This window comes from Saccopteryx bilineata, chromosome 3 (assembly GCF_036850765.1).
Source record: "Saccopteryx bilineata isolate mSacBil1 chromosome 3, mSacBil1_pri_phased_curated, whole genome shotgun sequence".
NCBI classification, from domain to species: Eukaryota; Metazoa; Chordata; class Mammalia; order Chiroptera; family Emballonuridae; genus Saccopteryx; species Saccopteryx bilineata.
Genome location: NC_089492.1, coordinates 207,217,840 through 207,244,700, shown reverse-complemented (window position 1 = coordinate 207,244,700; position 26,861 = coordinate 207,217,840). Strand labels below are relative to the sequence as shown.

Here is a 26,861-nt window from a genome sequence, read left to right as displayed (position 1 = left end):
ATCTATTTAAAACATTTCAGCCCTGGATTCAAATAAACTTCAACTCAGTTGACAAGCTGATGGCTGAACTAGGTAAGGGCTTCACAGTGGTAAAAATACTCCCTACTGACAATGACATCAAAACAAGTTCCTGACTAATGTGAGTGGAATGTACACAGGGTCTCTGTCCCATCTTCTTCAGGGTTCTTTTGAGCTCCTCAAATTTGTGAATCAGCCTTATGAAAAAGTCCCCATAGTGACTGGCGACTTTGATGTCTGCTATGTGGATCATGTCGTTAGTTAACCTCAACAGCCGACTGAAATTCACCATGAAGAGCAGAGATGTCACTAGTCCACACCAGGTTCTTCATTTTGTGCTTGAAGGCAAGAAGCTGGATCCAGAAATCCTGCTCTGTGAGGTCAGGAAGCCAGCAAGTTTGGCCACAGTCATAGTGGTGTAGAGCTTGGGAAGCTGCAAATGGTTGAGAGCTGAGTCTACTGCTGCACTTCATCAGAAAATACCTTCAGCTGCTGCAAGAAAGGTTCCTTGTGGTAGTTGGGGTACACATTGTCATAGTTGGTAGCTACAGGAGACAGGAATTTGCGAGAAGAATAGCTGAAAAGTTCCTTGTAGACCTATGAGCCACCTTTCTGCATGTGTAGCATCTTATTCCTGTATTGATCCTGCAGCTGCAGGTGAATGCTCCAAAATTCATGGGGTACATGGTGAGGACGATGGTCGGTAGTGCATGCATATATTCATTCTACTTGTTAATCATCTCATACTTTTATGTGGTCCTCTGGAACATGCTCTTGGTCCTCTGGATATAAAGTAGGATGTTGGCCAAGACCTGGGTGGTATCCCAGTGATGACACACCATCAGATATGCAAAACCAACATAATAGTATGTGGTGACCTAGCACTCGGGCACATGGGAGTGCATGTTCTTCCTGTTCAGTTCAATATTCTCCAGTACCTTGGTGGCCTGCTGATAATCCCCAACAGGGAGTGCAGATGCAGAAGCCCCACCAGGCTGAAGTACCCAATTATCTTATAGAGAGAGTGCTGTCCATGCTCCCCAGCCGAACTCTCAAGGTCACCCCCACTTGTGTACATATCCAACTGACAGATGATGTTGGACTTATCTAACGGAGTGGAGGATACTGCGAGCATTCCAGATTTGGGGATTAGAATGAAGGAAGTTGATTTCCTCCTCCTACTTCTTGGCAGTCTTACAAATAGTACTGACTAAATGACTAAAACTGATGGATGAACTCATCAGTGATATCCCAGAGCCACTGGTTGGGTTGTTCAAGGGAAGAAGTACCATCAGCTTTAAGAATGTAGTTGAAGAGATTGCAGTAGTTGTAATAGGATTCAAACCTCTGCTTCAAGGAAGGCCTCCCACTGACTTTGGCTCATATATGCCTATGGCATAATTATTTGTACAAAATCAGGAAGAGAGTATTGTTGCCAGTCTGTGAAGCAATGGCTTTGGCCTCAGCCCACATGTATTCTTGAATAATCTTTCTGTCAGCTTTGTCCAGCTGTTCTCATTACATGTCCTGGATCTCATATACTTTCTAGTCAATGTCATTGCTGGAGACACAACTTGCCTGTAGCTCAGCTCATACACCTACTGGTCAATCAAATCTGAGATAGTTTTGTAGAAATATTGGATGAAGTTTTTGATCACTTTAGAGATCACCTGATGGGTCTACTGTTTATACTGATGGTCTTAAGCCAGATCCTGCTTTGAATCTACTGTGTGCATAACATAGTTGCCTGGGTAAGCATAAACATTATATGCAGCCTCTGACTCGTAATTTTCAGTGGAGTAAGACATGGCTGCAAGACTCATGAACTTGCTGGAAGAGTTGAATATAGTCTTGAAAAAGAACAGAGTTGAAGGACTCACATTTTCCTCATTTGAAAACTTATTACAAAGATAGAGTAATCAAACTGTGATACTAACATGAGGATAGACATATACATATTGCTAGTGTTATATATGATCCATGTATTCAGACATATAGAATAGAATAGACATATAGAATAGGAATTGCGAGTCCAGGAATAAACCTATACATCTGTGGCTAATTGATTTTTGACAAAAGTGCCAAGACCACTTGATGAGGAAAGAATATTCTCCAACAAATTGTGCTGGGGAAACTAGATATCCCCATGCAAAAGAATGAACTTGTACCCCTACAAGACACTATATACGAAAATTAACTCAACGTGAGCAATGATCTAAATAGAGATTTTATAGCTTTAACTCAAAACAAAAAAAAACTCTTAGAAGAACATATGGGGATAAATCTTTATTACCCTGGAGTTGGCAATGGGTTCTGAGATGTGGGTTTTCTGACAACCAAAGGGTGAGCAACAAAAGAAAAAGAAAACAGTTAAATTGGACATCATCAAAATTTAAACCTTTTGACATCAAAAGATATTATCCAGTAAATGAAAAGGCAGGCTACAGGATGGTAGAAATATTTACAAATCATGTATTTGAAAAGGATTTAGCATTCAGAATATATAATGAACTCTTACAACTCAACAAAAGGACAAACAACCTAGTTTAAAAATAAGTAAAGGACTTAAATTCACCTTTCACCAAAGAAGATATATAAGCGGATAACAAGCATATGAAGACAGCATATTTAGTCTTTGGGGAAATGCATATCAAAATCACAATGAGGTGCCAATTCATGTTCACTAAGATGGCTCTAATAAAAAAAGTGAAAATAACAAGTGTTGGCTAGTTGATGGAGAAATTGGAACACTTGTATGTTGTTAGTGGAAATATAAAAGGGTCAGCTGCTATGGAAAACAGTTTTGTGGTTTCTCAAAAATTTAAACATGCCTGACCAGGCGGTGGCGCAATGGATAGAGTGTCAGACTGGGATGCAGAGGATCCAGATTCGAGACCCTGAGGTCGCCAGCTTGAGCACGGGCTCATCTGGTTTGAGCAAAGCTCACCAGCTTGCACCCAAGGTCGCTGGCTTGAGCAAGGGGTTACTCGGTCTGCTGAAGGCCCACAGTCAAGGCACATATGAGAAAGCAATCAATGAACAACTAAGGTGTCGCAGTGAACAACTGATGATTGATGCTTCTCATCTCTCTTCGTTCCTGTCTGTCCCTGTCTATCCCTCTCTGACTCTCTCTGCCTCTGTAAAAAAAAAAAAAAAAAAGTTAAACATAAAGTTATCATATGACCTACATAGAATTACCATATGACCCATAATTCATCTCCTAGATGTATACCCAAAAGAATGGAAAATTGATATTCAAACAAGTATGTAGCAACACATTTGTAGCAACATTATTTGCAAAAGCATGGACACAGTCCAAAAGTCCATCAGTGGAAGAATGGATAAAATTATTGTGGTGTGTGTGTGTGTGATGAAATATCATTCAGCCAAAAGAAGTACTGATACATACTCTAATATAAATGAACCCCAAAAATCTTAAGTGAAAGAAGCCAGACACAAAAGATCACAAATTGTGTGATTCCATTTATATGAAGTACCTAGAATAGATAATTCATTGAGACAGAAGGCGGATTGATGGTTGCCAAGAGTGTGGGTGGGGAAAAAGCAAGGAACTGCTTAATAGGTGATTTTACTTTGAACTGATGGAAATGTTTTAGAACTAGATAGAATTGGTGGTTGCCAACATTCTGAATATTCTAAATGCCCCTGAGTTGTTGTTCACTTTAAAATGGTTATGTGCCTCATAAATTTTGCCTCAATAAATTGCTTAAAGGAAAAAAAAAGACTAAAGAAATGATGGTTTAAGGCCCAAGGAAACAACAAATTTAGTTTGAGGGATGCAGTAGAAGAGAGAACATAAAAACATCCCAGTGCTAGATCCCATTTGTAAAGGTCAGGATAGGACCAGAGTAAGCTAGTTTATGTGAGGAGCCTGAGAGCATTAGGAGCTGGGATTAGACATGTCTTAATTAGAGTTGTAGTTTGCATTTAGACTAAAGGAAGAATGCAAAGAAAAGCAAAGGTCAGTGGTGGCAGCTGGAGAAGTGACAAAGCAAGTTGTCAGACCAATGGACTAGACCAGTGGTGGTCAACCTGGTCCCTACTGCCCACTAGTGGGTGTTCCAGCTTTCATGGTGGGCGGTAGCAGAGCAACCAAAGTATAAATGAAAAGATAGATTTAACTGTAGTAAGTTGTTTTATAAAGATTTATTCTGCCAAACTTAGTGAAAATCTGACATAAAGTACTTGGTAAGTAATTATTATCATATGCTTTAACTTGCTGTAACTGCTTTATAAATTTTATAAAGTAAAGTTACTTCCCTACTTTATAAATCACCATTACTGTGGAACCAGTGAGCGGTTAGAAAATTTTACTGCTAACAGAGATACAAAAGTGGGCGGTAGGTATAAAAAGGTTGACTACCTCTGGGCTATACGAACTATAGCTCAAAAGGCAAGAGAATTAAGATATAAAAGAAACAAGAATTTGAAATATCAGGAGATTAGTGGACAAATGGCAGAGCATCTTGGGCCAGGTGTTGAATATGAGGCGAGATTACCGACAGCTACAATTTAACACGATTGGGAGGATGTGATGTTTGGATAGGCTAGCTCTATTAATGTGCCAGAGTAAAGCAGGTGTGAGGTTTTTTTATGTTCCTCTACCTAGGAATAAGGTTGTTCACAGAATCTGAGTGAATCTGAAGTGGTCTCAGTTATAAAAGGAGTAACAGAGGCCAAGTAAATTGTTATATGAATATTAGGAATATAGATAGCATGATAGCTAATGAGGGTGATTCTCTGCACCCCCCACACACACCCACCCAGTGAATTTCCAAGAGTGAAGAAAGATCAAGGTGGTCTGCCTTTAACTGTTGGACACAATGTACTAATTTCACTGGGAGGAAAAATGTAGAAAGATGAAAAAGATATACCATGCAAACACTAGAAAGCTGAAGTTTCTGTATTATCAGATAAAGTAGACTTCAAAACAAGGGATAGTTCCAGGAATAAAGAGGGACATTTGGTGATAGTAATAGGGTTAGTTCACCAAGAAGTCATAACATTCTCATTTAGGATTGTCTGTATTTAGGAATATATGTCTCCAAATATATGTATACTCCTAATAGAGGAACATGAATCTGAACGAACAGAACTGAAAGGTGAAGTGGACAGATCCACAGTTATAGTTGGAGTCTTCAATACCCTCTCTCAGTAACTGATGAAACAAGTAGGTGGAAAAATAGTATGGATATAGAAGACCTAGACAGCATTATCAACCAACTTGACCTGATCGGTTTTATGTAACACTTTAACAGAATGCATATTTTGCAGAATACATAGTCTTTTTAAGCACAAATGGAACGTTTACAAAAATAGAATGTGTTCTGGGCCACAAAATAAACTTTAACAAATTTAAAATAATTGAAGAATATACAGAATATCTTCTTTGATTCTAACAGCATTCAGTTAGAAATTAATATGTATCTGGAAAATCCCCAAATATTTGAAAATTAAACAGTATGTTTCCACCTATTATCAAAGAAAATTTCAGAGGAAATTAGAATGTATATAAAAGGAAGACAAAATTTTATCAAAATTTGTGAGATCCACCTAAAGGAGTACTTGGTAGAAAATTTATAGCATTGAATGCTATATTAGGAAAGGACATTAAGTTTCAAACCAATGATCTAAACTTATACCTGAAGAAACTAGATATATAAGAGCAAATTCAACCTAAACCAAGTAGAAGGAAGCAGTGATAAAAGGAGTAGAAACAAGTAAAATTAAAACAGTACAAAACAAAAATAGAGAAAATTCCTGAAATAAGCTGTTCTTTAGAAATGACCGGTAAAGGTGATAAACCTCAGTCCAGACTGACTAGAGAGAGGAGGAATAACCAGTGTCAGGGATGATGTTGACTTTTTACAGGTGTAGTCAAGTTGTCTCCTATTCAGAATTTGTCTGATTCCTTTCTCATGATGTCATATTTATGGTAAATTAGATTCAGTTAAACATTTTTAACATTTAGATGATAGATGATGTTGTGAACTTTATTTTGCTTTAAATCAGGAAGTATATAATATAAGTTGTTCTTACTATGTAGAAATGTTGAGTTTGATAACCATGCTAACTTTGGTTACCACAGACTCTTTACCTTGTAAAGGCATGGTTTCTTCTTTGCAAGTCTTAAGTAATCTGTTGGGAAATACTTTTGTACCAAATAAATATCTTGTTCTCTATTCATTGACCTTTTACTTGATGGTTTTAGCAACCACTGATTGGGTTTCCAAAATAATGATTTTCACATTTTTTCATTCGTTCTACACTTACTAACTTATGTTCCTCTATAAATATACCTTTCTTTTTTACCCCCTTTCATCTCTCTTTTATTTACTCACCATGGAGTATCACTCCAGACTCATAGACTTTTTGTTTGATTAATGTTTTATATAACTTTAATGGTTTTGATAGTTTTTTTTACAATAATAGATCAAACTTTTCCAAACCAGTTTTTTTTTTTGTATTTTTCTGAAGTTGGAAACGGGGAGGCAGTCAGACAGACTCCCGCATGCGCCCAACCAAGATCCACCCAGCATGCCCACCAGGAGGCGATGCTCTGCCCATCTGGGGAGTCGCTCTGTTGCGACCAGAGCCATTCTAGCGCCTGAGGCAGAGGCCACAGAGCCATCCTCAGCGCCCGGGCCAACTTTGCTCCAATGGAGCCTTGGCTGTGGGAGGGGAAGAGAGAGACAGAGAGGAAGGAGAGGGGGAGGGGTGGAGAAGCAGATGGGCGCTTCTCCTGTATGCCCTGGCTGGGAATCGAACCCGGGACTTCTGCACGCCAGGCTGACTCTCTATCACTGAGCCAACCGGCCAGGGCCTCCAAACCAGTTTTTAAAAGGTAAATTTTATTTTTAATTAAGTTTAGGTGTTGATGTTTTTTAAAAAGGATTTCTGCTCTACAGTTTTTGAATTGTTTTTAACAGAGAATTGATTTTATTTTATGCTGGCTCTTGATAGTTTGAACCTGATATTGTTGGTTTTCAAAAATTACTAATTTCTTATCAAATTTAGTATGTAATAAATTTTGTATATGTTAAATATATACATATACTAAATAAGTATATATATATACACACACACATTAAATGCTAACTTAATTATTAAATTTTAAATATTAAATTAAGCATAAGATAAAACCAAGCATTAAGATTAAACTGTCCCTTTAAGTATTTGTTTTGTGTTCCATGTTGGTTTTTCCAAGGAACCTATACCAATGAATGATACAATAAATGATCCAATAATATTTTATACAATTGCCTCTTCTGACTTTGTCCTTTTTGAATATTTTATGTTGGATAGTTTTTCCTGAAATCAACAGTCTTTTAGAGTCTTGAACATGATCAATTTAAAAAGCTTTTTGCCTACACATGACTACTTATTATTAAGGTACCCTGAATAAATAGTTTTGTCTAGCAGTTGTTGGCTAAGATCGGCATGAAGAAGGATTATAACAGTTAAAGTTGTCTAATAGTGGAATGATTGCCTTTTGAAGTTCTTGGAACCTTCATACTAGGAAGTATACTTGGAAAGGTAGGCAAGATATCTTCTGACCTTCCTTTTGTTTCTTATAATTCTAGAAGAAAATGTGAAAAAATTATGAGATACTTTTAAGAACCAAGGATTTGATATGAGAAATAAATACTACTCTTACTTAGATTAAACTCATAAATAAACTTTACTAAACTAAAAACCACCTGGTTTTCAGTGGAAGTTGTGAAATCTTCAGATAATTTATTTTAGGAAATGTGTTTGTTCAGCAGCATTTAGGAATTGCCCTACGCCTGATTTACCTAGCGACTTTGTTTTTCTTTATAAATACTGAAGTTAGTGTTTAACATCTCTTCCTGTGTTATAACACTGTTTAGCTTTAGTGACATTTCAAGAAAAAGTCATTTAATTTGTAATTACTGGTAAATTGATATGTCTTTCTAAAATCTTCAAAATATAGTGATGACTTTACAACCTAAGAATTTGATAAACTCTTATGCTGTTTATATGCCTATAAATCTGGACAGAGGTTTTATTCAAAAAGTAATTTTGAGCTTAGTCTAAGATTAAATGTTTTACATTCATACATAGTCACCTTTTCTTTTTAACTTAAATAATAAATGTGGTTTCACTATAATGGTAGTAATTATTTCATCATTTTTTTCAGCATTAAAAAAAATCTTATAGTTAAGAGAATGTAAATAACCAGAGATGAACTTTCATCCTAAAGTATGTATGTAATTTTTCAGATATTGGGAAGAAATCATTTAAAGATGATGTGCCAATTTAAAAAAATTCAGTGTGACACATATTTAAATAGTACATTCATATTGTTTGGAATTTTTTTAAAAAGACTCTTTGGAGCATGTAATAGGATTACAAGCATTACTTGAGGGTCATATGCAGAGAGGGAGAGTAAGATACAACTTTTCATTTTCTTTTTCTCTTGTAATTTTGTCCTGTGGTATAGAACCTATTCTGAACTATTTGCCTTGTGTAATAGTAGTTTTTTTCAAATGCTTGAGGTTTGACAGTAGAAATGTACCATATGTTCACTCTCTTATAAATTTAATTGTTGAAACAAGTGGATTATAGGTTATTTTTGCACCATTCAATTCCCACTCTGCATTTTTAATATAAAGTGTGCAATAGAGGGGTTTTGTTGGTGGTGTTTTTTAAACCAAGAATTGACTACTTTATTTAATAAATACTCCTGGCTCACCTACAATGAAAAGCACAGTGTAGTTCTGGCAGTGCCGTGGTAAATCAGTCAGACTATCTCTGGCATTGCTTGTATAATATATATACAAATAGACTTTTAAAAAATTATTTGCACAATTATTTAATTGGTGTTGTGATAAATGACACAAAAAAGAAGATTACAGGGTTCCAGTAAATGTGTGAGTTCCTGAAGAAGACATACAATTGTCAGGTCTTAAACTTGTTGCTTAATATATAATTAAAGTTAGACACTGTTTGATACATCTGTATGGACAATTTTTTTTTCAATTTGAATGTTTTTTACTTAATAATACAAGACTTCTTTAAATACAAATATTTGCAGCTCACTGTATCACTCAAATATCCTTCAAACATTGAATATGAAAATTTATTCTTTTGTTTTACTCAAGACACAAGCAGGAAAAATTACTAAGGGCTTTCCATCTTATCTTTACCTTTGTAATTTTTTGCAACACCAGAAAAGCATATGGGGATTGAAAAGAGACACTCCACCTACTAAAATGTTTTTTCCTGTCAATTTCATTAGCACAGGATTGCTGGAATTACAGGAACATTAAGAGATTCATTGACTAAAGTGAACTTGATGTAAGTGTAGTGAAGTCACTCATTATTTGTAGACTTTTAAATGAATGACTACTTGCTGACTTATTAGTGATCAAAATTGTGGCAGTTGTCGTGGTAAAACAAATTGTATATTTGTCCAGATTACTAATTTGAAAATAAATATACTCTTCTAAGAATTTCTTATTATAAATACATTACGTGAGATGTCTAATTTTTTTTAGATGCTTAGATTTTAAATGTTATACCGTTTTTAGAACAGTACATATAAAAACAATATACCACTCTCTTTAAAACAAGGTGGGACAAAAGTAGGTTTACAGTTGTTTGTATGGAAAATAATAAATAATAATACAAGAATAAACTCTGTGTGTCACGTACTCACAACTCTGAGCCTACTTTTGCCCCACCTTATATTATTTCAATTCTTATATGGCTTAAAGGCTAAGAACATAGGTTCTGTACTTTGTAGTCCTGATTTATGGAACTGATGATTGCTATTTGACCTTGCTATCTTTTTAGTTACCTTATTAGTAAAGTCACAGGGCTGTAATGTGACTTTATTATAATAATTATAATAATAAAGCAATTATTATAATAATTTTGTATGGTTCCATATGGTTACTAGACTTATTATGGTAATCACATTGTAAGGTTTATAAATGTCAAATCACTATGTTGTACACCAAAACTAATACAATATTGTATGTTAGCTGTACTTTAATAAATAATGAAGTATAAAAAAATGAAGTAGTGAAGGTTAAGTGACAATACAAAGCACTTAGCATTTGTGTGGCACATAATAAGTGCTCGCTCAATTATTAGCTGCTGTCATCATTGTCATTATCATGATAAACTTTAAAACCTGTCTTATAAATTATACTTTTATAAGAACAAGTAGTTTATAGTCCACCGCAGCCTCTTTTAACATGACCACTTTGATGCCAATCCTGCCACTCACTGTGTGTCCTTGGATAAGTTCCTTAACCTCTCTGTGCTACAGTTCATCCTATGTTTATGAGAGGGTTGTTGAGACTCAAGTGGGTTGTTATTCTCTAGAACAATGCCTGGTATGTAATGAATGCTCAATCAGTGGTAGCTGTTATTAGGATTAGTATTAACATTATTCCATTATTAAGATTCTACAAGCTTGCTTGGCCAATGGCATAGACTGCTAGTAATAAAAAGCCAAAACTTACAAAGAACTAAAACAGATAAGGTAAAAAATTTTAATTTAGACTAAACATTGACAGAAGTATCATAAGTATCACTTTCCTGACAAAATTTAGATCTGCAAAGGTTTCAATAGGGAAAATTTTAAATGGTAGAAATAATGACCAAAAAAAGAGAATTTAATTTCTGAAGCACCAGTGGGTCAAATTTGAAATGGACCAAAAAAACAAACAACAATAAAACCTCTAATTAATACATTTAATCTTATTTGTAAAATTTATATTTATGTTGTATTAGTCAGGGTTCACCAGAGGAACATAAGCATTAGGATACAAATACGCACACATGGAGATTTATTGTGAGGAATTGGCTCATGCCATTGTGAAGGCTGAGAAGTCACACAGCCGTTTGCAGCCCAGAGACCTAGGAAAAACAGTGGTATAATTCCTGTCTTGAGTCCTGAGAACCAGGGAAGCCAGTGGTATAAATCCTACTCCAAGGGCAGGAAGGGCAGGAGGAGCCCGATGTCCCAACTCAAGCAGACAGAAAGGAAATGAATTTTACCTTCCTCCTCTTTTTGTTCTCTTTAGGCCCTTAACAAATTGGATGCTGCCCACTCACACTGGGGAGGGCAATCTGCTGAGTCATCTGGAAACACCCTCAGAGACACACCCAGAAGTAATGTTTAATCCCGGCTCCCCATGGCCTAGTCAAGTTGACATACAAATAACCATTAGAAGTTCAGCCCTTTTCAACTTGGCACCCGTGTGATCTCCTTAAACCATACTTAACCTCCCTATGAGACAATAAGTGTAACAAGGCCATGATTCTGCCTAACATGATACAGTTATCTTACACACAACCAAAAATGCTTATGCCTTCCTCAGAAGAGAAGGTAAAGGCCTCGAGTGATATTTTCTCTTCTCAATATCCTGTAACTTAAATACTATGTCGTAAAATTAACAATACTTATATATTAATAGTACTGAAGTTAATGCATCTTATACAAGGGAATAAGAGGGAAGAAGATAGCCTGACCTGTGGTGGCGCAGTGGATAAAGCGTCTACCTGGAATGCTGAGGTTGCCGGTTCAAAACCCTGGGCCTGCCCGGTCAAGGCACATATGGGAGTTGATGCTTCCTGCTCCTCCCCCCCTTTCAAAGCTCTCTCTCTTCTCTAAAATGAATAAATAAGATTTTTAAAAAATAAATAAAAATATAAATAAACACTAGATTTCCAATTAAAAAAAGAAAAGAAGATAGATAGATAGATGATAGATAGTTGATAGATAGGTAGATAGATATTAATATACAAATGTATTTACAGCAAAATTAAAAGAAACTTCATGACAATTACCATCCTTGTTTCTGTAACAGTTCACGTAGTAGTAGCTAGTATTGATGACTGACTACCTTCTTCTACTCTGTATTTCCTTTGCCTTCAACAGATACCTCAGCTGGTCATGATTCTTTTTTTTTTTTTTTTTTTATAATTTTATTTTTTTAATGGGGTGACATCAATAAATCAGGATATATATATTCAAAGATAACAAGTCCAGGTTATCTTGTCGTTCAATTATGTTGCATACCCACCACCCAAAGTCAGATTGTCCTCTGTCACCTTCTATCTTGTTTTCTTTGTGCCCCTCCCACCCCCTATCCCTCTTCCATTCCCCCCTCCCCCCTGTAACCACCACACTCTTATCAATGTCTCTTAGTTTCACTATTATGTCCCACCTACGTATGGAATAATACAGTTCCTGTTTTTTTCTGATTTACTTATTTCGCTTCGTATCATGTTATCAGGATCCCACCATTTTGCTGTAAATGTTCCGATGTCATCATTTCTTATGGCTGAGTAGTATTCCATAGTGTATATGTGCCACATCTTCTTTATCCAGTCATCTATTGATGGGCTTTTTGGTTGTTTCCATGTCCTGGCCACTGTGAACAATGCTGCAATAAACATGGGGCTGCATGTGTCTTTACGTATCAATGTTTCTGAGTTTTGGGGATATATACCCAGTAGAGGGATTGCTGGGTCATAAGGTAGTTCTATTTTCAGTTTTTTGAGGAACCACCATACTTTCTTCCATAATGGTTGTACTACTTTACATTCCCACCAACAGTGTATGAGGGTTCCTTTTTCTCCACAGCCTCTCCAACATTTGCTATTACCTGACTTGCTAATAACAGCTAATCGAACAGGTGTGAGGTGGTATCTCATTGCCGTTTTGATTTGCATTTCTCTAATAGCTAAAGAAGATGAGCATCTTTTCATATATCTGTTGGCCATTTGTATTTCTTCCTGGGAGAAGTGTCTATTCATATCCTCTTCCCATTTTTTTATTGGATTGTTTGTTTGTTTGTTGTTGAGTTTTATGAGTTCTTTGTATATTTTGGATATTAGGCCCTTATCTGAGCTGTTGTTTGAAAATATCATTTCCCATTTAGTTGGCTTTCTGTTTATTTTGTTATCAGTTTCCCTTGCTGAGCAAAAACTTCTTAGTCTGATGTAGTCCCATTCATTAATTTTTGCCTTCACTTCTCTTGCCATTGGAGTCAAATTCATAAAATGCTCTTTAAAACCCAGGTCCATGAGTTGAGTACCTATGTCTTCTTCTATGTACTTAATTGTTTCAGGTCTTATGTTTAGATCTTTGATCCATTTTGAGTTAATTTTTGTACAGGGGGAGAGACTGTAGTCCAGTTTCATTCTTTTGCATGTGGCTTTCCAGTTTTCCCAGCACCATTTATTGAAGAGGCTTTCTTTTCTCCATTGTGTGTTGTTGGCCCCTTTATCAAAAATTATTTGACAATATATATGTGGTTTTATTTCTGGACTTTCTATTCTGTTCCATTGGTCTGAGTGTCTATTTTTCTGCCAATACCATGCTGTTTTGATTGTCGTGGCCCTATAATAGAGTTTGAAGTCAGGTATTGTTATGCCCCCAGCTTCATTCTTTTTCTTTAGGATTGCTTTGGCTATTCGGGGTTTTTTATAGTTCCATATAAATCTGATGATTTTTTGCTCTATTTCTTTAAAAAATGTCATTGGAATTTTGATGGGAATTGCATTAAATTTGTATATTGCTTTGGGTAATATAGCCATCTTGATTATATTTATTCTTCCTAGCCAAGAACAAGGTATATTCTTCCATCTCATTATATCTTTTTCGATTTCCCTTAACAATGGTTTATAGTTTTCATTATATAAGTCCTTTACATTCTTTGTTATGTTTATTCCTAAGTATTTTATTTTTTTTGTTGCAATCGTGAAGGGGATTATTCTTTTGAGTTCCTTCTCAGTTGTTTCATTGTTGGCATATAGAAAGGCTATTGACTTCTGTATGTTAATTTTGTATCCTGCGACCTTACTGTATTGGCTTATTGTTTCTAGTAGTCTTTTTGTGGATTCTTTGGGGTTTTCGATGTATAGGATCATATCATCTGCAAAAAGTGATACCTTTACTTCTTCTTTTCCGATATGGATGCCTTTTATTTCTTTGTCTTGTCTGATTGCTCTGGCTAGAACCTCTAGTACCACATTAAATAAGAGTGGAGAGAGTGGACAACCCTATCTTGTTCCTGATTTAAGGGGGAAAGCCTTCAGTTTAGTGCCATTTAATATGATGTTAGCTGATGGTTTATCATATATGGCCTTTATCATGTTGAGATATTTTCCTTCTATACCCATTTTGTTGAGAGTCTTAAACATAAAATTGTGTTGTATTTTATCGAAAGCCTTTTCTGCGTCTATTGATAAGATCATGTGGTTTTTGTTCTTTGTTTTGTTGATATGGTGTGTTACATTAACCGTTTTACGTATGTTGAACCATCCTTGAGATTCTGGGATGAATCCCACTTGATCATGATGTATTATTTTTTTAATATGTTGTTGTATTCGATTTGCTAGTATTTTGTTTAGTATTTTAGCATCTGTATTCATTAGAGATATTGGTCTGTAGTTTTCTTTTTTTGTGCCATCCTTGCCTGGTTTTGGTATGAGGGTTATGTTGGCCTCATAAAATGTGTTTGGAAGTATTGCTTCTTCTTCAATTTTTTGGAAGACTTTGAGTAGAATAGGAACCAAGTCTTCTTTGAATGTTTGATAAAATTCGCTGGTATAGCCGTCAGGGCCTGGACTTTTATTTTTGGGGAGGTTTTTAATGGTTTTTTCTATTTCTTCTCTACTGATAGGTCTGTTTAGGCTTTCTGCTTCTTCTTGACTCAGTCTAGGAAGGTTGTATTGTTCTAGGAATTTATCCATTTCTTCTAGGTTGTTGAATTTAGTGGCATAAAGTTTTTCATAGTATTCTACAATAATTCTTTGTATATCTACGGTGTCCGTGGTGATTTCTCCTCTTTCATTTTGGATTTTGTTTATATGAGTTCTTTCTCTTTTTTCCTTGGTAAGTCTTGCCAAGGGTTTGTCAATTTTGTTGATCTTTTCAAAGAACCAGCTCCTTGTTCTATTAATTTTTTCTATAGTTTTTCTGTTATCTAATTCATTTATTTCTGCTCTGATTTTTATTATCTCCTTTCTTCAGCTGGTTTTGGGTTGTCTTTGTTCTTCTTTTTCTAGTTCCTTAAGGTGGGAAGTTAAGTGGTTCACTTGGGCTCTCTCTTGTTTGTTCATATATGCCTGAAGCGATATGAACTTCCCTCTTATCACTGCTTTTGCTGCATCTCATAGATTCTGATATGTCGTATTGTCATTTTCATTAGTCTGTATATATCTTTTGATCTCTGCACTTATTTCTTCTTTGACCCATTCATTTTTTAAAAGTATGTTGTTTAGTTTCCACATTTTTGTGGGATTTTTTTCCTCTTTTTTGCAGTTGAATTCTATTTTCAAGGCTTTATGATCAGAAAATATGCTTGGTACAACTTCAATTTTTCTGAATTTGCTGATATTGTTTTTGTGGCCCAACATATGGTCAATTCTTGAGAATGATCCATGTACACTGGAGAAAAATGTATACTCAGTCACTTTGGGATGAAATGTCCTGTAGATGTCTATCATATCCAGGTGCTCTAGTGTTTTGTTTAAGGCCACTATGTCTTTGTTGATTCTCTGTTTGGATGACCGATCTAGAGCCGTCAGCGGTGTATTGAGGTCTCCAAGTATGATTGTATTTTTGTCAGTTTTTGTTTTAAGATCAATAAGTAGCTGTCTTATATATTTTGGTGCTCCTTGGTTTGGTGCATATATATTAAGAATTGTTATGTCTTCTTGATTCAGTGTCCCCTTAGCCATTATGAAATGGCCATTTTTGTCTCTAAGTACTTTTCCTGTCTTGTAGTCAGCATTATCCGATATGAGTATTGCTACACCTGCTTTTTTTTGGATGTTATTTGCTTGGAGTATTGTTTTCCAGCCTTTCACTTTGAATTTGTTTTTATCCTTGTTACTTAGATGAGTTTCCTGTAGGCAGCATACAGTTGGATTTTCTTTTTTAATCCATTCTGCTACTCTGTGCCTTTTTATTGGTGAGTTTAATCCATTTACATTTAGTGTAATTATTGATACTTGTGAGTTCCCTATTGCCATTTTATATCTTGCTTTCTGTTAGTTTTGTGTCTTGTTTGATCCTTCTCTTTTGTTTTTCTATCTTTTGTTTTTATTTGGTTGTATTCCATACATCTTTCCTCTGTTGCTATCTTTTTTATCTCATGTGCTTCTGTGGTGGTTTTTTCAATGGTGGTTACCTTTGAGTAATGAAAAGGGTCCCTACCCTGTTCATTGTAGCGAACTATTTTGTGAGTACTTTTGCACTCCATCGTCCTTTGCTACTGTTAATCTCCGTCTTCTCCCCCTCTTTCTTTTTGTTGTTGTCACAGTTTAAATTTGGTTTTATTGTGTTCTTCTTGGAGCTTTTACTTGTGGCTCTGTTTTTTTTTGTTCTTTGTATCTGATTGGAGAACCCCCTTTAGTAATTCCTGGAGTGGGGGTTTTCTGATGATAAATTCCCTCATCTTTTCTGTATCTGTGAATGTTTTTATTTCTCCTTCGTATTTGAAGGATAGCTTTGATGGGTATAGTATTCGTGGCTGAAAGTTCCTCTCTTTCAGGACTTTAAATATTGGGGTCCACTCTCTTCTAGCTTGTAGAGTTTCTGCTGAGAAATCTGATGATAATCTAATGGGCCTTCCTTTATATGTTGTATTCTTCTTTTCCCTGGCTGCCTTGAGAATTTTTTCTTTGCTGTTGGTTTGTGTCAATTTCATTATGATATGCCTTGGAGTAGGTTTGTTGGGGTTAAGAAAACTTGAGTTCTGTTTGCTTCTTGAACTTGAGGCTTTAGTTCTTTCCACAGGCTTGGGAAGTTCTCATCAATTATTTGTTTAAGTATGTTCTCCATTCCATTTTCTCTCTCTTCTCCCTCTGATATACCTATTATTCTTATGTTATTCTTTTTGATGGAGTCAGATAATTCTTGTAGGGCTATCTCATTTTTTTTAATTTTTGAGTCTCTTTCTTCTTCTCTCTGTTGTGCCTCAAGTTGCTTGTCTTCTATTTCACTAATCCTCTCTTCTATCTGACCTGTTCTATTAGCTAAGCTTGTTACTTCGTTTTTCAGCTCGTGAATTGAGTTTTTCATCTCTGTTTGATTTGTTTTTATAGTTTCAATTTCCTTGGACATATATTCTTTGTGTTCATGGAGTTGTTTTCTGAGCTCCCTATATTGCCTTTCTGTGTTTTCTTGTATATCTCGGAGGATTTTTAGGATTTCTATCTTGAATTCTCTGTCATTTAGCTCCAAGGTTTCCAATATATTAAATTTTTTCTCCATAGATTTTTCCTCATCTAGCTGTGTTACCTCTCTTTCTTTTGTATCCATGATATTCGATTTTCTCTTCCTTAATGGCATCTGAGGGTGGTTTTGTTGATAGTATTAATGAGATTTAATAAAGAATAAAAAGTTAAAAAAATAAAAAAATAACAAATCGAAAAGAGTTGTTTTTTTAAAAAAAAAATTAATAATGAAATAAAGAAAAATAAAATAAAATAAAAATTTTTTAAAAAAGGAAATTATTCCCCCCCTCTTTTTTTCCTCTCCTCTCCTCTCCCCTCTTTCTTGAGAAAATCTTGTGGTGGACTGTGAGTTATAACAAACAATGCCTGTGATGGAGGGCCTGAATTGGGGAAAAGTAATAAAGGGGCAAAAAAGAGAGAAAGAAAAAAAAGAAAAAAAAAGGAAAAAAAAAAAAAAAGAAAAAAGAAAAAAAAAAGAGCGTATGGACCCTCAAAAAGCAAATAAGGAAAAAATTTGGGTCAAGAATAAAATGATTTGCTTTTAGGTGTTGGTTTTCTAAGAGTTATGATGAGAGGAATAAGAGGAAAATGGAAAAATGGGGGGACAAATTAAAAACTTACTATTGTATTTAGTGGAACAAGAACTAGATAATATGGAGAGCCAGGGATGGGAGCACTGGTAGTGAGTTAAAAAGGTGAAGTAAAAACCCCCCCAAAATGCCACAAACATAGGTTTGAGTCCCAGATAAGATAATTTGTTTGTTATTGAGGTTTGAATGAGAGGAGATGTAAAGGAGAAAGGAAGAAACTAATATAGAGGGAGAAAAGAAAGAGAGAGAGAGAAAAAAAGAGGGAACCACTAAAAGAAGAAAAAAGAAAGGAGAGAGAGAGAGAGAGAGTTAAGGGTTTTGGAGTGCAACCCTCATAGAGAGAAAGGAAGAGAAGAGAAATGATAATGGGAGATGTAACACTTATGGGTAGTGTAGTTCAAGGAGAGGAGAGAGTAAGACCAGTAGAGAGTTAATCGGCCAAATTGGAGGAGGAAAAAAAAGTCTCAAGAATGAAGATAAGAGAAACAAACGAACAAATATAATAAAATGGGATAGGTTATAAAGTCTGCAGATTATTCTTGATTTTGAGAGGTTATCTTCTTGCTTTTTCTTTTCTCTCCCTCTTCCTGGTCGGTGACTCTGTACCCCGGGTTCTGCCCCTTTGGCATGCTCAGGTAGAGGTTTGCAGTTGATAAGTCTCTATGGCAATGTCATGTATTGTGCTTTATTCTTGTTGGGAGTCGAGGCTCATTAGCATTTATAGGCTCCGACAGTGAGAGAGTCCGTGTTCCTGGAGCCTTTCTCCTAGTCTTTCCTTCCTCAATTAGTAGCCTGATAGTCCAGGTATGGGGTTGCTGCTGCCTCTGCCTGGATAGTAAGAGGCTCAAATTGCTGGCAACTCCCCACTCTATTTCCACTCAGCACAGGGCTCTGGGTAAGGCTCAGTCAGTCAGAGCTGCTAGCATAATCAGGTGGGCTTTCCGCCCACTCAAAGACCTCTGGCTCTGCCACTCTATCCGGTAACACAAGCGGGCGCCCACTTCCGGGGCGCTTGGAGGAAACTCTCACTCACTGTCTGCAACCAGGATATCCGGCCAGCAGTCTCACGCTCTGAGTGAAACCCCCTACCGCAGGGAAAAGTTGCAGCGTTGGAATTGAGTCTCGCTCCGTCCCCGTGTGCGGCTTTTGCAAGGCGCTGGGGCGGCCCGAGATTCCACTTTGGCCCACACAAAGGCCCCTGACTCTGCCCCTCTGTGCGATAACACGGGCGCGCACTGCCGAGGCACTCGGAGGAATCGCTCACTCCTTATCTGCGCGCGCAAACCAGGATATGAGGCCGGCCGCGGTTCCCTCTGAGTGAAACAGCCTCCAGCATGGAAAATCTCCACCGTTGGGATTAGTTCTCACTCCCTCCCGTGCGTGGCTTTCCCAGGGCGCTGGGGCTGCCTAGAGACTCTGCCCTCAGCCCACAGAAAGGCCTCTGACCCTGCCTCTCCGTGGGGCAACACGGGCACCCACTTCCGCGGCTTAGGAAGAAATCTCTCTTCCACTAACTGCGCACCGACCAGGAGACCGGGTAAAATGGCCGCTCCGCTTGTCTTTCTTTCTTTGGGTTTGGCGCGAGTGTTAGCTTGTATTGCCCGGGTTGCCACAGGATCAGATTTTCCTCGGCTTGGATCTCTGAGCCACAGCCTGGTTCGGCCTTTTTTGCTGCGGCGGCCTGGATCTATTCACCCCCTTTGCCCGCCTCAGTTTCTATATTCACAGTTACCAGAGAAAGCCGCCCTGTTTAGGTTAGTGAGGAAGGCGGAGCATTTCTTACTCCCTATTTCCTTCGGGGTTTGGTTATATATTTAGCCAATTTTTCACTCAATCATACCTTTGGGTGTATTGCGAAGAATCTGGAAGCTCCAAGTATAGGTTTTTCTGTTTCTGGTTGAAGATCTTGTTGAGTTTTGGGGGAGATTTATCGGTATCGCTTCCTACTCCGCCATTACTCTGACGTCATCCCCCCTGGTCATGATTCTTTACCCTGTGGGGTGACCCAAACCTTTATTTCTGTAGAATCTAGGCCAGGGGTCCCCAAACTTTTTACACAGGGGGCCAGTTCACTGTCCCTCAGACTGTTGGAGGGCCAGACTATAAAAAAAAACTAAGAACAAATCCCTATGCACACTGCACATATCTTATTTTAAAGTAAAAAAACAAAATGGGAACAAATACAATATTTAAAATAAAGAACAAGTAAATTTAAATCAACAAACTGACCAGTATTTCAATGGGAACTATGCTCCTCTCGCTGACCACCAATGAAAGAGGTGCCCCTTCCGAAGTGCGGCAGGGACCGGATAAATGACCTCAGGGGGCTGCATGCGGCCTGCAGGCCGTAGTTTGGGGACCCCTGGTCTAGGCCCTCAGTAATCCTTCCTATATTGGGTTGTTGTAATTTTTTGTTGACCTTGACCACAAGGCATGATAATACTGAGAGCCATTCTAAAGTAGTGATGGGCAATCTTTTGAGCTTAGTATGTCAAAATTCATCATAAAATCGAGCATAACTTGGGTGGTGTGTCACTTTGAGAAAAAACCCATAATTTTGTGATATTTATAGTTTAAATAACAAAAATGTATAATTGTAATATATAACTGTATTTAATAAACCAAATACTAATTATTTAACTTACCTGCTTAGTGACTTCTTTGTTTATCTGTCAGTCTGTTTCTTTTGTTGGTCTTGATATTATTTAACTTGTGTGGGGTGCCGTGAACTAAGATAAGTGAGGGGGAGGGGGAATTCTTTAACTAACCTGCCTATTAGTGACTTTTTTGTTGCTGAATTTCATTGGCTAAATCTTCAATTGAAGGTTGGTATTTTGTACACTTCAAGCCCAAGCAAGCGCTACTAACTTCATCTGTCAATCTGTTTCTTTTGTTGGTTTTGATATTACTTAACGCTGAGAATAAGGTCTCACAAAAGTACGTAGAGGGAAAAATTGTGAGTAAAGCCATTGCTATATTTTTCAGGGTGCTGAAAGTGTCTGGTAATCGGTTCCAGGCACTCCAAATTTCCTGTTTATAGTGGCAGTCCTCTTGATTCTCCAAGCGGCACCTTTCCAGATTCTTTGACCTCAAGTTGACAAACACCTGAGCCCAGATGCTGTCTTGAAATTCTGCATGTTGCATCTTATGTAAATTAAGATGGCTGCTGCTATTTCTAATGGCAGGAAATGGCACCCATAGCACAGGCCCTCGCCTCTCCCAGCCTCCCCCTCACTTATCTCAGTAATGATGGTCAATAAGAAATCCATGACATGATACCTTAGAACAGTAGATTGGATGATGGTTGCTGTGGTTATGTGGTTACTGGTAATGGCAATCACAAGGTCCCCAGAGATGCGTCCCCCCCATCCCGCTGCTCCCTGCTCCACTGGCCAGAAGTGAGGTCAAAGATCCCCTAATGGCCTAACCGGAAGTCCCAGAACTAGACTCTCTGTGCCGGAGTTCTGTTGTTTTGGCCTACAGACCTCCGGCACAGAGTGTCTACAAACAGCAAATTTTTTGTTGTTGTTGTTGTTTTTTTGTTTGTTTTTGTTTTTGTTTTTTTTTAATTTAAAAAAAAATTTTTTTAATTTATTCATTTTAGAGAGGAGAGGGGGAGAGAGAGAGAGAGAGAGAGAGAGAGAAGGGGGGAGGAGCTGGAAGCATCAACTCCCATATGTGCCTTAACCAGGCAAGCCCAGGGTTTTGAACCGGCGACCTCAGCATTTCCAGGTCGACGCTTTATCCACTGCGCCACCACAGGTCAGGCCCAAACAGCAAATGTTTTATCCTCGGCTACCGCACCTGGCTGTGCAGGCGCCGAGGATGAAACGTCCTTCTTGGCATGTAGCCCCATACTCCTCTGGTATGCGGCCGCATGCAGCCATGTGTCATCGAAAATGGCTATGCGTGTCAGTGCTGACACGCGTGTCATAGGTTCGCCATCACGGCCCTAAAGGAATTATTATACTCCAGACAAACTCTTCCTAATCTCTACTGTGGAATAGTAGGCCAGTGTCTCCTTGGCAGTCAGGATCAGTCACTCTAGCCAGCACTATAACTCCCTTCTTTGCCCCTTGCTCCAGAGGCATAAGGACCCCAAAGTGCCCAGATGAGTTTTCACTTTTGGTTTAGTGAAATTATTGTTGTGTTGCTTGGTGGAAGCATTCCTCCCTCTCAACTAAACTCTAGATCAACAGAGTATAAAGTCTCAAAGTAAATATATACTTTGCTAGTGAGTCACTAGGGGCAACGGTGAGTGGTATCACTACTAATATATATTTCCACTTCTTGATTCCTGTATCTGTGAATGCTTATTATGGAAGAAATAGCACCACATATTAGATGCTGATTCAAAGTATATTCATACTTCTGGAGAACTTTGCTCTAGCCCTGCAAAGTATTGCTACCTAGCTGGCGCTGTTACTGAGCCTTCAAAAGGCCATTCCACTGTGCTGTCAACCTATCTGCTTCAGGATGTTAGGGAAGATGGTAAGACTAGTAAATTATGTGAGCATGGGCCTGTCGTTGCACTTCTTTTGCTTTGACATGAGTTCCTCAATTAGAAGCAATGCTGTGTGCAGTACCATGCACGGATAAGGCATTTTGTAAGTCTATAGATGGTAGTTTTGACAGAAGCATTGCATATAAGAAATGCAAATCCATATCCAGAGTGTCTGTTCCAGTAAGAACAAAATGCTACCCTTTCCATGATAGAAGCTGTCTAGTGTAATCAACCTGCCACCAGGTACCTGGCTGGTCACCCCAGGGAATGGTGTATATTATCAGGGACTCAGTGTTGGTCTCTGCTAACTGAGTGATTGGGATGCTCAGCAGTGGCCATAGCCTCAGCGAATGGAAGTCCATGTTATTGAGCCCATGCATAACCTCCACCTCTGTCACCATGGCCACTTTGTTCATAAGTCTGTTATTGGGCAATGACAGAGGTGGCTGGGAAGAAGGCTGGCTGGCATCCACAGAATGGGTCATCTTATCCAGCTGATTTTAAAATCCTTCTCTACTGAGCTTACCCTTTGGTGAGCCATTCACATGGAACTCAGATTTCTTCACGTTCTCAGCCCATTCAGAGAGAACTATATACATACAAATTTCTATCACCAGTTTTTCCTTATCTATTAGACCAAGGCATGTCCAGCATTTTCAGTTCACTCACTGTGGGTCACCTTTTGGTCTTGTTTCAGCCAACAAGCCAAACAAATGCTGGAACTTTTTCTAACTCCCCAAGATACAATACTAAGTGCAGAATCGCTGTTTAGTGAGACCATATCAATATTAAGAATTAATCCCAATGAAAATACTTTTTTTCCAACAAAAATGCATATGAATATAATTGGCCAGGGTGAAATGGGCTTAGTGAAGTTAGAGTCATTCTGAATACTTTTTAAAAGTATATCAATGGCCCTGGCCAGTTGGTTCAGTGGATAGAGTGTCGGCCCAGTATGTGGAAGTCCTAGTCAGTACACACATGAGAAGCAACTATCTGCTTCTCTTCCTCTCCTGCTCTGCCTTCTCTCTGTCTTTCCCTCTTGCAACCAGTGGCCCGATTGGGTGAAGTATTAGCCCCAGGCACTGAGTATAGCTTGGTTGATTCGAGCATCAGCCCCAGATGAGGGTTGCCAGGTGGATCCCAGTTCTGGACCATGCAGGAGTCTTGTTTCTCCATCTCCCCTCCACTCACTTAAAAAAAGAAGTATATCAATGTTTGTATAGTTTTCAGTAATGCATTTGTATTAAGATACATGGAATCAAAACTTCCAGGCTCAAAACAATAAGGCCTACATGGAAGAATTGTAAAAATGCCTTCTACACTTCAGTTTAGTGTGAAAAGTAACATTAAATATTAAATAATGATACCCACTGTAAGAGCTACAACAGGAGGGGATCTATGTAGGACTGTAGGATATATGTAGGACATGAATAAAAAAGAATGAAGGTGGAGGGGAACAGACAAATTCAAGAGGTGTCTGAAAGAAAAATTACTCAGGTTTTGTGATTGAATAGTATGGGTTGAATATAAGAGGTGAAGTTGTGACTTGGTCATGTGTTAAATGATGGGATTCTTAGCAAAACAGCATATACATTAAGAGGAAAAGATAGGGAGTTTAGTTTTGACATGTTGAATGTGAGGTGAATATGAGGCCAGCCAGATGCAGAAGACCAATAGGAAGTTGTGAATATGAATCTAGCTTAACAGAAAGATCTGGGATGGAAATATAGTTTTAAGGGTCATGCCTGTCTGTCTATCCATCTATCTGTCTGTCTATCTATCTATCTATCTATCTATCATCCCTAGAGTTTCATCATTGTATGTTTTCTTCCTCTTCCTGTCCCTCTTCCTGTCCTTCTTCCAACACCTTCTCTTTTTTTGCTATTTTATAGATGCCTCCTTGGTAATTTCATTCTTTTTTGTCTAAGTAGACTGTATAAAGACAATATCTGATACATATAGACAGTCTCTGACACTCCCTACATGTATAAACCTGTATAAACAATGGATGAAATAAAATGGGATGGATCTACAAAATAAGAAAATTAATGGAAAGATTGATAGGAAGCACGGTATTGGGGACTACTAATTGATACAGACACACCAGACATAGCTACTTGTCTGAAATAGAGTTGGTAGAGGAGACAGAGAAGATAGGTAGGAGAACTACGGAAGAGTAACACCACAAAATCTAAGGGAAGAGAAAGCTTTAAGAATAATCATTTGGCTGATGAAGGTAAGAACTGAATAAAAGGGCTTTCACTGAGTTTTTATGTTGTTATTAGGTATTGGTATTGTTAATAATCAGAGCAGTTTTATCAAGGACTACAGCTCATTTACAGTGTTGAGGAACAGATGGGAAGTATGAAAGAAAAAATGACATAAACTGGAATTTAGAATTTATCACTTGAACAATAGAATACAATTAGAAGTTTTGTAAATTTTATTGAAAAAAATTCTCCCAATATCAGTACATGTTTTTTGTGCTTGATTGGATCATTTGATTTCTACCAGATCAATGAGTCCATTCTCAAATGGGCCATTAGGCTTTGATGTATTCCTGGCATCTCCTAATCTAGAGCCTTAGCCAACAAACCTGAACTGCAGTTCTCAGAGCTTTAGAGTAAGAGCAGAAACCCTAGTATTATTCGTAAAGTAACTAGGATCTCATTAAACAAAAATTATGGCACCTGCAGTGTGGTCATTCCAAAAGATTACCTTTCTCTATTTGATAAAATAAGTATTTGCTAAAATGCTATACCTGTTGCAGATGTACTTCTTCTGTTGAAATGTTTAATAATATCAGAAAATACTAGGAAAAATATTATTTAATACATTGAATTAAAAAGTCCTCATTTGCTTAAGTGAACTGTTCGCTTAAAAAATGACATCTTTTTAGGTAACTGGAGCAAGGGAGTACCAATATGTTTTAGTTAAGCACTTAGTAGTTTTTAAATAAAGTTTTAGTTTGACATCTGTTTTGTTCCAATATACTAAAGAGTAAAAGAAACCATTGTTTCCTCATGCTAATTCAGTAAGAGATTGTTCTCTGTAACTGTTTTGAAATTTTGAGTTACCACTTTTTCTTTAGTACATGAATTAAAAGTGAAGTGATAAAACCCTGGCCGGTTGGCTCAGTGGTAGAGTGTCGGCCTAGCGTGCGGAGGACCCGGGTTCGATTCCCGGCCAGGGCACATCGGAGAAGCGCCCATTTGCTTCTCCACCCCTCCGCCGCGCCTTCCTCTCTGTCTCTCTCTTCCTCTCCCGCTGCCAAGGCTCCATTGGAGCAAAGATGGCCCGGGCGCTGGGGATGGCTCTGTGGCCTCTGCCCCAGGCGCTAGAGTGGCTCTGGTCGCAATATGGCGACGCCCAGGATGGGCAGAGCATCGCCCCCTGGTGGGCAGAGCTTCGCCCCATGGTGGGCGTGCCGGGTGGATCCCGGTCGGGCGCATGCGGGAGCCTGTCTGACTGTCTCTCCCTGTTTCCAGCTTCAGAAAAGAAAATGCAAAAAAAAAAAAAAAAAGTGAAGTGATAGTTTATTTGAGGAAGTCTTTTACAGTAGTGAATTAGATATCTTTTTGCTTTTTTAGAACACTTTTTGTATAGAAACTGGTTTAAAAAGGGCTTTCTTAAGTGGCTGTATTAGTAATTCACATTAGAGAGTAGGAAAGGGAATGGACAGGTTTCAAGCTTTTCTGGTTACTTTGTTACTGCAGCATCAGCGTTTTTCTCTGCTTCCAGAGATCATTTCCATGCATATCTTCAAAAAGATCTACATTACTAAGAAAATATATTTTTGTTTTGCTGTGATTTAGGATGGTTGACATTATTGTGGATTCCTTGTATTTATTTCTATTAGATTAAAATAGAATTTTCAGTAAATGTGTACTTGTCTTCTGTAGTCTCTAACCAGTACTGTCCAATAACAATATAATGTGAGCCACATATACATTTAAAATGACAAATTAAAAGTTGTAATTAATAATTACAGATAAAAATATTTTTGTTTAGCTCAGTGTATTCAAAATATTATTTGAACAGTGGTAATCAATATAAAAGTTATTAATGAGTCATTTTGTTTTCTGTATTTCATATTTTCAAAATTCAGTTTGTATTTTACACTCACAACCTTTCTTCATTTGGCCTAGCCACATTTCAAGGGGCTCGACAGCCACATGTGACTAATGACTACACTATTGCACAGTGCAGTTCTGCAGAGTCAGAACAAATTCTTAGTACCTGAATGGATAGAAAGATTAAAAGAGATATTTTCTAGAAATTGGATTTGATTACTGTAATAACCTGTTACCAACACTCAATAATGTGATCATCTCTATGAATATCAAAGCTGGACTTTTTTATTCATTGGAAAGTTAATTGGAGGAGATATGCTGAAAATACTGGTAGATAGAACTTACACTGTTTGGTTATCCTTAATAACTGTGTTGTACAATTGCATTTACTTCTGTTGTATATATGCATTTATGCTTCATGGA

At 37.5% G+C, this 26,861-nt stretch overlaps 1 protein-coding gene and 1 pseudogene across 5 annotated transcripts in view; one reads left to right on the top strand and one right to left on the bottom strand.

The window, feature by feature from the left end:
• Positions 1 to 26,861, top strand: part of EVI5 (ecotropic viral integration site 5) — a 269,819-nt gene that overhangs the window by 134,473 nt on the left and 108,485 nt on the right. The window lies entirely within an intron of this gene.
• Positions 29 to 22,847, bottom strand: LOC136328706 (eukaryotic translation initiation factor 3 subunit L-like; annotated as a pseudogene).